Source organism: Anopheles moucheti, chromosome 3 (genome assembly GCF_943734755.1).
Source record: "Anopheles moucheti chromosome 3, idAnoMoucSN_F20_07, whole genome shotgun sequence".
NCBI lineage: Eukaryota > Metazoa > Arthropoda > Insecta > Diptera > Culicidae > Anopheles > Anopheles moucheti.
Genome location: NC_069141.1, coordinates 55,664,162 through 55,682,309, shown reverse-complemented (window position 1 = coordinate 55,682,309; position 18,148 = coordinate 55,664,162). Strand labels below are relative to the sequence as shown.

General features: G+C 39.9%; 1 protein-coding gene across 1 annotated transcript in view; it reads right to left on the bottom strand.

Annotated features, from left to right (window-relative positions):
- The window catches only part of LOC128301652 (gamma-1-syntrophin), a 57,457-nt gene that overhangs the window by 37,393 nt on the left and 1,916 nt on the right, over positions 1 to 18,148 (bottom strand). The gene's annotated exons all lie outside the window — the stretch shown is intronic.

Below are 18,148 nucleotides of genomic sequence, written 5' to 3'. Positions count from 1 at the left end.
TGGTGGGGGAATAAAGAGCAAATACGCACTTTTTGTGTTCGATGAGACAGTCCCGAGTGTTCCGAGCCGACAGATTGTGGACAACTTTCGCAACCACGAAAACACAACGCGACGACGTGTGGGAAAGGAAGCGGACTACATCGATCGTACTGCGGTATGAGTTTTATCGAATTGACAGCAAAGGCAGCAACTTCTTTTTGCTGGCGAGCTTTTGTTTCCTATTTTTTTATTGTTTAGGATTAGCTGCTTTGTCTGTTCACCACAAAGTGCCAAGGAAAGCGGTTTTATTGCAGGTGTTGATCGAGGGTTTAATATGTCAAGGGGTTTGGCGAAAGATATCCTTTTTGCTCGATAACTTCAAAAGTGAACATCGATGATAAGGGTGCTGGGAAAATCTTATTTCTATTGTTTATAATGCTTCATAAATATTTTTTTTATACATAAGATATGGCAATCGGCATGTTACACAGATATGTGTATAACCATATTTCAAATTGCATAATCTTGTAAACTTAAGTTATAGGAAATTGTTGATTAAATTAAAATATTCTACTTTAAATAGTCTAAATAGCCGACGTTATTAATTGAATAGAAATGACTAGGACTTTTGTTTAATTCTTGAAGATCCCTTCGAACCTTATAAAATTTAATATTAATTTCGTTCTGAGGACCCATGAGTAATAATCAAATAACAAATATATTAACGAATTAGCATAACAAAAGTTGATATGAAACAAAAAACAAAGGGATTTTATTCAACAAAAGTAAAAAAAATGGAAATAATGTAGAATATTGGTAAAGAAAATTAAGTTTACTCAAGTTCGTGTCACAATAATATTATAATATATTATTGAAAAATTATTCTCCAAAGTTGTCTTCAGCACCATCTTCAAATTCTAGATAAAATATTTCATTTGATCAATTTTTTTGAGAAAATTTAAATTTTTAGTCTAGGTATATCAACTCGTATATACTCTATTCGTGTTAGCAAGCGATGTAAAGCTACATCTCCATTATCCCGAAAGACACCTTCACACTAACAGCCGACAATATACCCAAAGAGAATACTGCACGCCAAGCATCCTTCGCTGAATGTTCAAGTGGGTGCAAGTAAATTGACCAATTTTTATCAGATTTTGTTCCATCGCAAAAGCTCGCTGCTTTAGCTTCTATACACAGCTGTAACAACCGGCATCGCCACAAACGCATCACTTAACGTAACGCAAACGCAGCATGAATGAAGCAAAGGGAAAAACACCTCACCCCACACACTCAGTCAAAACCCTGGCGCGTGACCAGTATTGGTAATCGGTGAATTGGTTGCTGCGTTAGGAGCAGATAATTTTATCACCGCGCGAGCTTTTAGCGGCACGCATCGGCGAGCGCATGGCCTCACGCGGGGAATGCATTGTTGGTATTCGCAGAATTTGGCCCGAGTCCGTGCAGTGGTGGTTTTGTTCGATGATTAAATCTGGTTCGGTATGTATTTTCCGCCCGTAGCCTTGTCTCGCATCGTCATTCGTGCGCTGGTGCAGGAAATTCCCGCGATTAGTGTTTCACAGTGCATTTTTTTTCTGTCTGTTGCGCACTCTTGTTGCATCATTCGATATTTCCTGCTAATAGGGTGGGCAAATAATGATCGGATAGGAAGTGTGTTATGTGCACACGTTTTGTTGTCACCTTTTTCTAAACATGTTTTTTTTTGTTCATCTCTTTCTGCATGTGCTTGTGTGACTAGTGGCAGTGATGCATCGATCGTTGGTTGGGCTGAGTGTGTCAACGGTATGACTCATTGAAGCTTCGACCATGCATCTTACCGTAGGTCCAGCGAACAGTGGGCCAAGCTCGGTACAGAAACGGAAGTGTCATTCACAGCTTTTACGATCACATTTTATGTTCGTTTATGAAGCTTTCATGTGGTCTTACGTAGGGTCAGAAAGTACCTGAGATACACTATCATTTCAAACCGCGAAAATTGGAACCGCGTATGTGGAATTCTCGCGTATATCGTATATCTTAGGCACCACATGTACTCACTCAATGTCAATTTTTAATTTAATTAAATAAAATACACTTTTTAAAGACTTTTTTAAATACACGGGTATGAAACCTTTATCCAAATGGCTTGGAATTCTACAGTCCATTTAAGAATGTCTCAAAATGGAGGGGCATGGGCATTATTTTCATTTAACTATCTTCAAAAGTCAAAATAGCTGAAGGATAAAATAATTATGAGCAAAACAAAAATTGAAGCATGATTTTAAATATTCATTTAAATGCGAAGAAAAAGACTGTCCATCTAAATACGCTCTTTTTCTCCTTCTTTTTCTAAAACGACCTACTAGGTCATGTCTGATGGGATTTTGGTCCGGTCCGTTAATATGAAGACCGGTGCTGCTACCATAATATAACCGAGCCTGTTTTATTATTTTTTAATAAAAAAGTTATTCGATGTTATGCTTAAAAAAAGCTAATAAAAGAAGCTAACTCTGGACAATAAAAGAATTTAAATTAAATATAATTTAAAATATAACGGCCGAGTACACTCTTTAACCAGGACCTTCCTGAAGAAGGAAATGCCTTCAAACAAATGAGAATCGTGGTCTGACCGTCTCTTTTGAATAAAAAATAAAAATCAAAATATAATTATATAGTATAGCCAAACCAAAAATATTATATCCTATCATGCCCCACCGTGAATGACCAGCACAATGTTGAGAAACGTCCAACAGAGACAGAGCAAACAGCTACCCTATTCGATTTGATTAGCCAAACGAAGCAAAACACTTGTGCAAATGAGAATGCCGTTGACAAAACCATGTAACAGCACGAATAGTTTCACACCACACCAAGACACATGGTCAGCAAAAACACCCAACGTCCAATAGACATAAACAGAGGCACTTTATCGATAGGTGTGGTGTTATCTCCATTGCTTGTCGCTTAATTAAAATACCTACGGCAGAGGAGTATTTCCATCATTGTGCTCTATTTCATGATAAGCGATACGGTTCGATGGTGCAGCATCTACAGCTGGGATCGATTGTACCATCCACCCTTCGGGCTGCAACATAAAACCTCCCGAAATACGACCACGTTGAAATCGAGATCCTAAACACGCGCTCTCGAAACGTGTGGCATTGGTGTTGCAAAGGTTTCGATTGCGTTCGGCGGTATGAGCATCCATTTTCGGACGACTGTAGAGTATGTGTAAACTTCAATGGAAAATTTTCCGTCCGGGTGTAACCCATCTCAAGGCAAATATGTGCTGGTTAATGGGAGAGGTTCGACCAAGAGGTTATTCAAACCACCAGCCATCATCTTTTTCATCTGTTGCACGCGCACCCGATCCGATCGATATCTGGCCACCGGCAAAGCAAGTCTGGCCACCGGCCACCAGTGTTGTCCGTTGACCGATGGTCTCATCTTTTACCACCGTACGAAAACCCCAACCAAACGATGCCTTCGGGGATCGAGCTGGTCCCGTAAAAATGGGGATGTGATTGTATTTCAATATTTGTTATCAGAATTAAGCAAAGTGTGCACAGCTTCTCCATCCTTCCAATCGATCGAGTGGCTGTGTGCATGAAGCACAACAAGGCAGAAAGGACGTGTTTGGATATTGGAAAAAGCAAGACAAAGCAAAAAAAAAAAACAAACACAAAGTAAACAGTGCCCCGACACGTGAGTGGACCTTACCCACCTGCACATGTGTTATTGCCGCATGCCAACATGCATAACTCATCCTTTTCAGCCAGCAACCTCCCACATCGCATGCCATTTTAAGAGACACGCGCGCACCAAAGCGCATTTTGTGGCGGTGGGGGAGCGCTGGGACTTATTTATATTCCATTCTTGTCTGGCATTTGTCATTGTTGTCTGTCCTCGTCCCGTCCGTTTGTCGACGTACTGTAATGAATTGAATTATCACTACATGTGCATGACACGAGAGGGCTCGGCGGCCCGGTGGCCGGATTCTGCGTCGAGAAGGCGACCATGCGGTTGAGGGGGGAGGGGATGTAATTGAAATGCATTTGGGATGCAGTTAGATGCCACCCACGGATAAGCCGCTGCCTCGATCCGGTCGTCTGTTTCGAAAGTAATTTGCAGTACATTTTTTTCAGCCCCAACTTTTGCTGCCCCCCAACACACACACACATGTATGTGTGAACCTTTCTTTTGTTGAATATGTGCTGCAGCGAAGTTCTTCGCGTAGGTTCTTGATGCCATTGAGGGGTTGAAAGGTGGAAGAAAACGAAGGCCTGCCTCAGGATTCAGGTGTGGCAGGTTCCGTTTTTACGGCACCGCATTCCCTCGGCTCGGGGTGGAATTTTAAGTCGTACATGTAATATCCCAACCCACACACGGTTCTGCCCGATGATCGAGGCCTAATGTCGCCGGTGTCTGCATTGGATGGCAAAAGGTTGGAAGAAATAGTAAGATAATTGGAGTTGCGACTGACGACGCTCCAGCTGGATCGTGCAGCAATATAAATTATCTCTCTTCATAGTCAGCAAGACGATGCTAAATCGTCTGTTTGCCTATTTGTCTAAATTCTTCGGCTTTGAGATCATTTCGAATGACTCCTTGTGAAGAAAACGATCATCTTACTTTAAGAAATAAAAACCCCATGACGATCTTATAGGTGCATTGGACACTTAATGAAGGTCTGTCTAAGAATAAATTATTCTTTGTTTAATGACCTATCAAGAACGTCAGTTTTTGCTATCAAGAGTAATTCCGAACGAGATCCGAACCTCCAACAGGCATCGGTATTCTTCGAACATTGGTGAGAGTAAGAGTATTGGACAGTTTTGTATGTATTCCAGAAATTAAATAAATATTTTTTGATAAATCAAACGTCTTCAGAGATGCATGCATTTTTCGAGAATCGACTGATGATTCGAATAACGCGTCATATGAATTACTCTACTCAAAAGGTTTGTAAATCATTTCTCTGATTACTTGTCAGATGCTTATTGTTTGCAGGGTTAATTCTTGTTTTATGGAGTAATATTTTTAAAATATTTAAAATAATAATATTTAAAAAACAATAATATTTAAAATATTATGCTTTTCTTATTACTAATTTGACACAAAGTGACTGAGCTTGGATGGGCTTTAACTTGTTTTCTAGATGTGTGTTATAAGAGATCTACTCGCTATGTCTAACAGATGATGTCCAGATCTTCTCTTTAGAAAGTTAAAGTTAGCCTTTGAGCTGAAATTTATTAATTTGCCCTTGTTTCATACAATTCTTGTCATTTATACCACAATTTTACCTAAAGATCTCGTGGTAACAATTCAATTTTTAGTTCCCGATTTTTCATGAACTGTAATAATAAAAAGTTTTATAACTAACATTCATCAAGGTTTTATCCAAAAAATTCCCTCCCTTTTACTTCCCTCGAGAGTTCGTACTTTTGTATAAATACTTTCCTTTATCTTGCAGCATACTGGGTTGCTCTCATAAATAATACAAAATGTAAGTAAGAAACCCGCCTAATAGAATTATATCGAAATGTTTTATTGATAACTTTTGCCACGAGATACACAGCGTACACGAATGTTCGGCGCCGGGAGAGCAAAAGCCACCGTACTTCAAATGAGAAGTAATGTCGTTACAATTGGAAATGATTGATGTCAAGGTCGTTTGCGAATAAAGCTTGCGTAGCCAAAAGCGAGAAAAAAGAAAAAGCCGACGTTCACCCAAGGCGCGAGAGGAGGAGATACCGTACCGTTGGGTGTTTTTTTATGAAATCCATAAATTTTACTCCGGTTAGCGAGTCCCGTCAGAAACCTGCTCGTCGTAGCCGTATTGGCCGAGTTCGCGAATAATTTATGCACGATTTATGAGCTACTTCCAAACTCTCGCTGTTTCGCTAAAGCCATCGTGCGCAGGGGGACCGTGTGCGTGTGCGTGTGCACTGTACTTAGAAGCAGGGCCTCCCATTCGGTTGGTGGCAGAAGGCAGCTTTTTCTCAGCGTTCGCCACTCTTTTGCACCGTATAAACTTTCGCCCTTACATCGGTGATAACAGGCGCCTTAATGTGCATAATTTAAGGGCGCACGCGAAAACCCATCGGTCAGTTTAGGTGGGTTTGTGCCAAACGTTCGCGTTGGTGGCGCGTGTGAGTCCGGTTAAAGCTTTATCTAGCCTTATTTCGCGCGTTACTTCCATCCACTCCAGGCGCCGCTTCCACTTGCGGGAGAAGATTCTCGCTCGCAAACGGGGACGGCGGCGGCTTTGTTTCTAAAGTGCGTGGCTCATTTGCATGATGCTCATAATTTTGCTCCCATCAATGCGGGTGTTGTGTCGTGTGGTGGTGACGTTGGTGACGACACGTCCACCGAAGCGTGAACCTATCGTTGGCGTGATAAAACGCAGCATGACGCGTGCATAGGCAAACTGAGTCACCCCCACAAACGTGTCATTCGCAGCTAATCCGGGTGTCAGTTCCCCTAACGAACACAGTGTGTGCCCGGTATGATAATCGCAATCATGCGAGCGGTGAAATGAAATGATAATGCGTGTACGCGCCGGTGTGTACCAAGGAGAAGAAGAGCCTTAAAACATGGTTTGATTAAATTTTTCGTGCCTCGATTTCGGTGAAGAACAAAGCCGCAAAGCTTCGTTTTTAGTCTCCCTTTGGCTAAAATAACAGGGATGGAAGACACAAAGAAAATCTGTTATACAACTGTTATACGAAGTGTGCAACTGTTATATTCCATTAGCAAATGTAAATTTTCCATTAATGATTTGAATAATTTATTATTTTTATGTTCCCTTAGCATTAACAAACATTATTACATTAATGTTCCCTTAGCATTAACAAACATTATTACATTGATGTTTTAATGTAATTATTTTAAATTTGAGGGTGCCAGATAGAAAAACCTGAGTGAAACTACCATTTTGGATTACAGTACATAACCTATCCTATCCTATTGAAGTTTTTAATATTAAGGAGCGTCCAGACTAGAGATGAGAATAATCACTCTTTACAATGATTCGAATCAGAGTCAAAGAATGGGTTTAAAGATTTGAAACCTTTACTCACTCTTTTGCGATTCATTAAAAAGTATTGCAGTGCATTAATGATTTTACCACTCTTTTGCCTGTATACTCACTCTCACTCTCTGTGCCGACTAGAATCTCACTCAGGAGTGAGTAAAACTGTTTTATCACTCTTTAGATTATAATCACTCTGTAAGAGTGAGTAAAAGAGTAGTATAACTCTTTTAAGATTGAGATTTGAGGTGAAAGGAGTCATAAAAACTCTTCGTGCTGATTTATACTCATTCACTCTCTCGAAGATTTCAACTCACTCATTCACTCTTACTCAGCGCGCACATCTCTAGTCCAGACTGTAAAGGAGCGTCCAGACTGTAGACCATAACAGTTATACGTAACAAAATTTTGTTATGTTATACTTGTTACGCGTAACAAAAACAGAATGGCGAAATGTCGAATCCGTACCGTAACATATGCTCGAATTTAGCAAATTCGAGTTGTTTTGCACCGGAAACAATTTTTAAACATTGGCGGTTGATCTAAGCACCGATTCAAACTTTTTCCCATGGTCTTTGTGCGAAAATAATGTATTTCAGCAATAAAATAGATTCTTGTTACGCTACGCGGGGGATTTTGCGTCCACACTTGTTACGGCCCGTTCAGTGTTGCCAAATCATCCTAAAACGCAATTTTATGTCAATTTGGTTGCCAGAAACGCCGATTTTCTGCTCGAAAACCATTCGAGCGTATGTTACGCTTACAGTCTGGACGCTCCCTAAACGTAGCATATGCTCGAATGGTTTTCGAGCAGAAAATTGGCGTTTCCGGCAACCAAATTGACATCAAATTGCGTTTTAAGATGATTTGGCAACACTGAACGGACCGCAACAAGTGTGGACGCAAAATCCCTCGCGTAGCGTAACAAGAATCTATTTTATTGCAGAAATACATTATTGTCGCACCACCAAGACCATTTTATTCAGTGCTTAGTTCAACCACCAATGTTTAAAAATTGTTTCCGCAGCAAAACAACTCGAAATTCGAGCATATGTTACGGTACGGATTCGACATTTCGCTATTCTGGTTTTGTTACGCGTAACAAGTATAACATAACAAAATTTTGTTATGTATAACTGTTATGGTCTACAGTCTGGTCGCTCCTTTAGTTCTGTCTTTCTGAAGACCATATAAGCTACAGATATATTTAGCAAAAATGGTACCAATTGGCGAATGCCCCAATTTTTGTAATATTTTCTAATCGTGTACTCATCTCTCAAAGCCTTTGCGTTGCTCATCCCTGCACTAGACGGTACCCTGTCCAACATGTAAATTTACGGATCTGTTTTACAGACAGAAAACAACCACACCGAACCATATACCTTTACACCGAAGTGGGGTGATTAAATTGTTCCACTAACCGTCAACGCCAAAAGCTCGACCGGCGGCACCGACTGTGCCATGCAGGGGTGGTGGGCCTACCAGCAACAAAACCATCCGCAAACATCACGTCAACGGAGAGCGGTGCAAAAATAACGTTGGAGTGCTTTTTTATGTTTCGGGCCGACTTCGGGCGAACACAGGCTTGTCGATATTAGGACATGACATAATGCTGTCAGCTTCAAACTCCACACACACACGGCACATGACCTCCCCCCACCCCCGTAACTGGGCACTAATGGCTGTTCTGTTTTTGTTTTCGTGCAGGGCGCGAATTGTTGCTTTTCGGAGGTATTCTATTTGCTGGTGCTTCAAAAACAATCATTTATTTAGACGTTGTGCTGTTGTGTGCCGGAACACGGCGAACCAGTACACCCCGTGCACTTTGCATAATGGCCGTAAAGCAGTCATGTTCCGTGTTCCGTGGAACGACCACGACGACTTCCGAATGGGCGGCCGGCGAACTAAAGGAAAAAAGACTATTCTGCGCAAAACGAATGCTATTATAGCTTTACATCATACGAACAAACAAACGACAAAAACCCTAAACTGCTCACCCTGTCCGTTGGACGGTTCGTAGTTCGGCGAGACAATAATTGTGGAGGTTTATTGAACTTGCGCCTCATTAAAACGCAACACCCTACCGACACCGAGGTGAGTGCCCAAGAAGGTCATAATTTGCATTAAATTGGGTTCGTGGGCTCCCTAATGCTCATGCCGTAATGTCGCGACCGGGTGCAATTGCAGCCAACATGGGTAGGAATTTTATTTTAGCATACCACTTTTAATAACCATTTCCACGACAATCAATGGTGGAAAGCGCTCTCCGGCTAGACCAGCCGGAAAAGTGTTGGGCGAATCGGCGTGGAGGGAACAAAGCCAGTAGTGATGCGAGTACGATTCCATTTATCAATGCCCTCCACAGCCTAGATCCTGCATGCGCCGAGATCAGACCCTGACCTCCCATCCCAACCTATGTGCATTTTTGCTATATTTAGTCTCGGCTGAAAAGGTCGAGGTCTGTCGCCCAGTTCTGGCTTTGTTTTAGTGCTGGTGGTGCATGGGTTCGGGGGCTTTATGCTGTTCTTTTTGCCTTTTTTCCGCTCTGTAGCCCCTCCAGTAGAAACATTTGCAATCAATGCGACAGAGTTGTCGATGCAAAAAAACAAAAACCTTGAGCCGGAGAATGCTAGGCAATGTGCTTGGGTTGGTACACCGGCAGAAGGGGAAAGGTTGCACGGGGTTCGGGAGAGGAACGGGGTTTGCATAATTTTCCACAATCGTCATCATAATGAAAAACGGGCCAACGGGGTTTGAATGACAAAAGCGAACGAGTTTATTTTTAAATCGGAATCGCGCTTTCGTTGCTGTCGGTACATGATGGGTAACGATTGAAAATGGCATTGCTATTACACCGTGCCCGGAACATTGTCGAGTTGCTGTGTGATATGCTCAATAGTGAAGAACATTGTCACAGAAACTTTAATCGTTGTGAAATAGTAGTATTGTGGTGATTTACAGGCGGCATCAGTAAGATCTCCGCAGTTTTTGACGGAGAATACAATCTTTCGCTTATTAACCATTGATCGAGACGCACAGATCATGTTTCAGGATGTTTCCATCACATCAACTTTCTGTACAACATTTGGTCAAAATGGTTTAATATCCATAATACTAGAATATAGCAATAACTATAACAGAATATATATAATAAGATAGTCATATGTTGTCGTGTCTCGGCGTACGACCTGATATATCGAAAATCATATCTAATCTCGACAGATCTCTTAATTGCACGCTATTATGATTATATGACATGTATACGTAGAGATAATGCGTCCAGCAAAGCAGCCATGATTAAAAACTCTACCAGATAAGTAGATCTACCAGAAAAGTAATTTTCCTCTAGTAAATTTGTTTAAATTACATTAATTTTAAGAATATAAAAAATCCTCTTGTAGCTGTTCTGCTGAAAAGTACGAGTTCAATATTTAAACATAATCTAGTTGTTTGGAAATGTTTATAAAGTAATCATCCGTAAAACTTTAGTACAACTTTAGTATCGATGGTTAGTATTGTGCTTCATATTTAGATTAGTTATTACATTTTTCGAATTACAATGTAATATGGAAATGATCTTAAAGAAATCATAAATCTTCAAGAATTCATGAATGTCTGTTTCATGATTTATAAACCTATCCAAAGTTTCATGAATCTGTAAAGGTTAAAGATTTCTACGAAGAAATCAATATTGTGCTACAACGATTTTAAATCATCAGAACCAGAGGGGTTTGATCGAGTCAAATTTTAATATTAAGAAACATTGATTATGCATTACTTATACATTACTCTTCTTAGATCAACAAACCTTCAGAGTTTAGAAATACCTCAGAAAATGATAAATCAGACAATAATTATTCTTGCAAATGATTCAGAATAATCTATTGAGTGCAAAGACTTATTCATGCATCGAGATCCCATTCAGCTAACAGTCATATTTGATGATCTTGACATGCTCGGAAAGCCAAAATCAGCCAATTTTGAATACATTGTCAGAAAAATGTCCAGTAATGCCACTACATATCATACGTATCATTTGCAATGTATTCTCAAATAAATCACGTAATGCACATCTTGATTGATTTGTTGAAGCCCCGAAATCCAATATGAAACAAAGCAAATTCTCAAGAAAGTAATCTTGTTACTGTTATGCCCACGGAAAATCCATCAGTTTTTCCACCGGCGCGAAACCAAACTGAAGCATAGCTGAGCATGCAAATAAATCTTCATTAGCGTGAAGTGGCCGGCCCATCGCTTCGGTAAAGCTATCCAAACTCGCAGAGGGGATTTAACAGGAATATAGCACACCACCACCACCACCGGAAAGGTTAATAATGGAACTAATGTATTTCTCTACCTTGATGCTCATGATGTTGAATTTGATTTTCGTTTTTTTTTTCTCTCTTGTTCGTTGCAGTCTGTTTAATCATTTTCAAGGCTGACCTCGAACGGGGTGGCTGGATGGGAGGAGAAACTAATCCCAACTAATTACTTCTCCCGTATACAGAAGAGGCAGGAGATGGCAAAGAGCTTTCTGCGCATAATATTTCACCTTACTGTCGGAAAGGTGTGCTGTTTCTCATAAAGATCATCATAATTTAACGATTAAATATGTTTTAGAGGCATAAATTAGGTCGTGAGCAGTGTCTTAAAGTGCGCTTGATGCAGAGGTGACAAAGTGCATCAGATAATTCATATACTTTAAAAAAATAATGTGTGCCACTCGACAGTGTCACGTGTGTAGAAGAACGATAAAATGTTCAATGTACGGGAAGAACAAATGACACTTAACACACATCCATGCGGGACAGGTTACTCTCTTGTCGCTGGGAATTGTTTTCTAGCTGGTATCAGCAAGAAATATGTGAATTTCGTCCAACGAATACTCATTAAATTTGCACACATCATCAACCACGCAGATGAGAGTTTCATGACACATATATATTGTTGAGGGTGTACGTACAGACGACCGGGTGGAATGATGATCGATTCAAATACATACTCCCATTTGCAGTGCAGGTTTTGCTCCATTTGCTGCATCGAGTTGCTGGCATCTGCTGACAGTCTTATCAGCAGCAGTAGTAGCAGCTTGACAACTACCGCTTGGTAGATCAACTTACACGACCAGTACTCTTCAGGGTCTCGTGGAAAATGGATACATTTGCTGTGTGAGTGTGGGGACCAACGAGTCGTCAAATGCAATATCCCCAGCTGCATGTAGTTTTTGCTTCCCTACCTCAGAAATGCATCAATGTCTGTCATCCACAGCCGCAGTAGCAGTCACTCACGTAGCAATCCATCGTTTTTCGCAATATGGCTGCACCGAGTGAGATTAAAACCGTCATCACTGGGGAGGTGCTTTTTTTCCAAATCTACTCGACCATCTTGACCGTCATTAATCTGAACCCACTAATGTCCCTTTCATACACGGCTTCAAGAGAACTCCAAACAAATCAAAAGACATAAGCTTAGGAGATTTCAAGTACGTTAGAAGAGTTGATTTGTTGTAGTCGAAAAAAAAAGCGTTAGTGTCGTTGAAAATGAGAAGAAACTTATCCACACGGCATAACAACTGGACTGAAGACCGAAAAAATAATGAGCACGACTGGCGGCGGCGGCGTAAAGGAAGCGCAGGGAAGCACCTCGCAGGGAGGTATGCAAACAGTGGGAAGAAAAATGTTTCTCCATTTGATGGTTTTTACAGATTGCCTTAGATGATGCCACAAAGACCGATATTGAGCCTGTGCGTCGGTTGTGCTCCGGACTCGCAACGCTTCACGAGATGATTCATGCAAAGAAGAAAAAAAAAGGGGGCGAACAAAAACCTCCCAACTTGCACGCCAAGCACGGCCCCTTTGGCTACCGAGGGCAGACCAACGAGAACCCCGGAACCGATTGCTACGTAAAGATCGAGAACAAGAACAACATGATTAAAATACCGAACGAAGGCCAATTTTTCACGCTCCAGCATCCATTCATGGGTTCGAGAATTTTGGTTTGTCCGTTTGAGTTATTTTATTTTGGCATTCCACTGTTTGATGCCCCGTGTGTGTGTTTGAGCAAGTATTTCGAAATCACGGAAGAGCCGAAACCCCCACGTGTCGCACGTGTTCGGTTGCTTCGTTTGACGATGACGATGATGCAAGGGGCACCAAAAATATAGAACCCATCTAATCATGTATGCATCACGCCGCCGGTTCTGGGCGGGGGTCGTTGTGTCGAAAACATCCGAAACATAGGAAAACATCAAAATCGTGCGTATTTATGAGTGGAATGAAAAGAGCAGAGAGAAGAAGAGAACAGCGAATAGTGCTTTCGTCATTATTAGTCCGGGAGATGTCGTACCGGTTTGTGGAAAGTTTCCATTCCGCCGTGTGTAATATGTCTTAAGGGTGCTTTCCATATTACGCTACCAATTGCAGGGGTTTCAACGTGCGATATTCGATGGAATTGGTAAATTTATATACCATAATAAAATACTTCCTTTATAATTGGAAGAAATTTTTGCAAACTAACGATTGTCTGCCCTTGTTTATCTGCACAAGTGACAATTAAACCTCTCCAACCCGCAATCCATCAATTTTTCATAATGTGTCAATTTGTGTCTTTGAACCTCATATTTTTGTGAATTATTAAAATTAGTTTACTTAAATGAAAACTGGATCATATTCGACAAAATATGATGGCTTACAGACAAAAATTGGTGACATAGAAATAAAAACTGATGCACACTACCAGAAATTGGTAGCTTTGAAGCTAATAAAACCTTACGTTACCGATAAAATTCAACGGCAACGACTGCAGAACTTATAAACCTCATACAATGTGTGACGAATTGAAAATAAAATAGGACTCTGTTGCAAGGAGAATTCAACATTAAATAATGATAAAATTAATAATAGATTAGTTTATCATGATCTATTATTCGAATGCTTGTTATGGATCTCTTACATCGTTTGTTTGTTATGTCAATCTTCGAATGGATATGTAATATGTTTTAGCAGATTAGTAAATAATACAAACCAAATGAATTTCAAACAGATTTAAATTAAATAATTTCAAATTGAATTAAAAAGTAAATTATTTACAAGAATAAGTTTAGGAAACTTATATATAAAAAGCATGACACTGCATAGTGTTACAAAATGCCATTTGGGTCAAATAAATGAAAACTACTTTACTAAAAACAGAACACAGATATTTCAACTGTGCCAACCCTGTACCATTAATACTCCGAAAAGACAGCCGTCGACAACTGGGTCCATCATCATATCTCGACTGGACTGGAAACGAAATAGGCAGCGGACTGGAGAGATATGTTTATGGTTCACGCAAGATAATAGAACCGTTTCATTCCGAAACGACAAGTCCCTGCTAGGGGTCGCACCAATTTTTCGGCCATCTCCGTGTGTCATAAAAAGAAGTTTGTATAATCTAAACGACCTCTCATTAGCTTCCCTTTATGCTTCACTATCCATTAACGGGACACCGGTGGGGTTTCTTATGCAAACTAAACTAGTATCGTTCCAAGGTGAAGGCTTATCTTAATAATGGACTGATAAAGTGTGGTGTGGTGTGCTTCGGGAAATAGTCGCAATGGAAAAGAAATAAAATTAAATGAAAATATGAGAAAAGGTTCCTCTTGGAAAGATTGAAGAAATTATTAAAACAAAAATATGGCTACATTCCCACTCGATGCAATGTTGTGCATACAATTTTGCAAGATGTTAGATTAATGTTTATGAAGTTGTGTTTTCTTCGATCTGTGAAGAGAATTTTTTCAATGTGTTGCAGATGGTCAGACACATTTCAACAGCTGCCAGCAGTTTCAGGTCTGGCTTTCGGTCAATTGATGCATTTCAAGCAACGTCAAGTGCTTTCTCGTGTTTTCGTCCACTTGAAGGAGCAAAATTGCATCAACGGCAAAGAAACGAAACAAAAGCTAACCTCCTTGGTGGAGTGGATAGTTTATGGTTGAAGGGATGTGTTATTTTCTTCAGTAAAGATTTATTTATTTCGCTTGTGTGACTTTGAAGTATTTCAAAGCTACCCTGCTTTAACGTCATTTATTGCAGTGGCATGGTGTTGGAACACTATGGAACTTATGGAGAAATCTTCTCGCGCCAGTAACTGATGCTAAGACCCAGGTGTTTATGGTTGGGGAATTCTTTTAAAACCTCAACAACCTGGGCCATTCCCTGTCCAGGACAGTGTCCATTCCGGCACAGCACGATATCGTGTGGTTCATTTTTGTCGGGTTCAGAAGAAGTCCACCGGGACTGGTTCTGATGTATGGTGTGGAATTTCAATCAAGTGACCGTTTCTACTAACCCACTTCGGAATGTTATGTCATCTGGATATCGAATCACGGCACGTTTGATAGTATTCCTTCCTTGTGATAAAGTGTTAAAGGAAGTCACAGAAGAAAAAGAAACACTCTTAAAAGAATCTAGAAAAAATTACACATATTTGACGGAAATACTGCTTCAATATATAATGTTCTTTCCAGCAAATTCGATTTTTTTTACAAATAATCCGTGTAGCATGAAATAATTCACATAACCTTTCACCGCGTTCTAATCCGGATCATAATTCAAGTATGAATGAACTGCGAGGTCGTTAAAAGAAATTTCTCCACAGAGAAAATCATCCACCGTGTGCGACACGCCGCTTGCAAGCTACAATAATGGACGAAAGTGGCAAGTTCGCGCCTCGGTGGGAATTTTGAATAGTTTACAGCTGCGTCATCATCTGCTTGCGATGAGACGGGCTGGAAATTATGTAATTGAATCCTATAGAAATTTCTCCTCGGTTCCTTTTTTTTCACTTTGGTTCCTTTTTTCTGTCCGCCGTGGTTCGTGGAACGGGAAGGAGCAACCAGCTCGGCTCAATATTGTTCGTAATAATATGCTTCACAAGAAAAGGATATCAAAACGGAAGGATCTTTCGCCTACTGGCGAATTTGGTGTTCGCTTCGGGAGCACTGGTGTTGCTGGTGTTTGCAAGCAGGCCGAACAAAAGGACCGCTACCGTACACCGTCGTGCTTCATCCTTCACCAGCAACCTCCACACACGGCGGACACCCTAAGTGCTGTGAGATATTCGATACGACAGGAAGGGAACTTTCCTTACACGATAGGAATTATACCACCGTCAGTGGAGCAAACTGATCCGTCTTCGAATAGTTGAATGATTGCTATTATTTTGTGTGCAATCTAGGCAAACATACGACCAGCAACGAACATAAATCTACTGATGAAATCACTTTTAATTGGCGCCTCTTTTTTACGCAAAGTGTTTTGCAAGAAGGGGGCGAAGTTAATGTTTGTTCATTTTGCTGTTGGCCTGTATGGCCTCTTCTTTTAATATGACCATACCGGGTGCGAAGGTAAAAAGATATATTTTTTTTATTAAAGGTCAAAAGATATTTTAACTATAAAATACAAATAACAGAAAGAATAGATGAAAAAATTAATTATTTTCCAGTAATGAGATACATATAAAAAGATAAATTAAAGAAATTATTATTAGTAAAACAAAGTAATGTCCTCATGGAAAATTACGGCAAATATCTGGCTAAAAAATATGAGTTGACTTGTAAATTCTGGATTGATATTCTTTAAAAAAAATTAAAAGAGAACAGTTCGTAGCTTAATATGGAATATGGAATATCTAATAATTTGAGCAAATATTGAGCGTATAATTGTAATCAGGCTGTTTCATGGAGAAGATTCGTTAGGTTCTGCTCCAACTTTTCATCTATTTTTATATCAAACGATAGTATGGGAGCAATTAACTGATGTATATTCACGAAAATATCATGCAAAATTTAACTGTTCTTCAATGGGTGTATAAAATTACATTTGAGAAAATTGGTTCAAAAAATGGGTTGGTATTAAAACAATATTAAAAAACTGCAAGTCAAAACAGTTTGTCTAGACAACATCAGAAAGTTCCCTAGCAAATGATCCAATCTTTAATTAGGAAAGCAATTTAATATGTAATTCGTAGATAGGTTAGCTGGGCAGTTTGTAAGGAAATCAAGAAACGAAAAATCCTTCAAACATCAAAATGTATCAACTACTAGAAACTAACTGAGATATCTAAGTTCTAAGGTATCGACGATCTAATAAATTCTAAGACCAAATATTTCGCCTTCTCTAGCATTCTGGAACAGACGATAAAATCGCCAGTACCCCCTAGTTCTCGCCAGTTTACCATGTCTTACTTAAAAGAGTCTAGAACGCCATGGTTCATCTCCAATGATGGAGTTACGCTTATTTGAGAATGGGCAGTTGTGTTCGAATGGAAAACGACCATGTAATTTCTGAATAATATAATTTATGAAGCTTGGTTAAAATATGCAAAAAACAAAAGTTTGGGATCATTTTTCATAGTCTAAACAAAGCATATTGGGAACGACCGAATGACAAATAGCATAATAATCCTGACACCAAAAAGTCACACCGCAATCATGACATTCACTTTCGATGAATGATCGGAAAAATATGTATTGACATCGAAATTTACAGTGTGGCATAGAGCCCAATCCCAACCCCATCCTGCTTTTCCTTTTCACCCTATTAAGGCATGAAAAACTTGTACACTTTGTGGTAGAGTTGTTTAAATTGCCGGCTAAACATTGCTGCTGTATCATTCATAAAATAGTTATGCGTGAATTTTGACGGACAGAGAGAGAGGGAGAGAGGTTGGAATTTATATCGAAAAAAATCTCCGTCTATTAGAATCAATTCTCTAATTCCATTACTTTTTAGTAGGGCAACGATCCCAACACACGACGTATCCACTGGAATGGTGAACCATCGCTATGCAGTATGCTAACTATACGTATATTAATATCGAAGAAACGCAATTCCATTCAATTGATTAGCTTTTATGGCACGATTCCGAACGAATGCCATGCCAAGAGGGATTTTCAATTGAAAAATACAATAAAAAAAAACACAAGAGATTCATACCTACCCTGAGGACGTGGGACAGAACGAGCGCATAAGCAATTGCCACTCATAAATGCAAAAGCGTACACACACGAGCCAAAAAAGCGTTTGGAAGAAAGTGAAAAATCAGCTGTACTTGCCAACTAGCTGGCGTGTCCTTTTACAAAAATGGGACCCA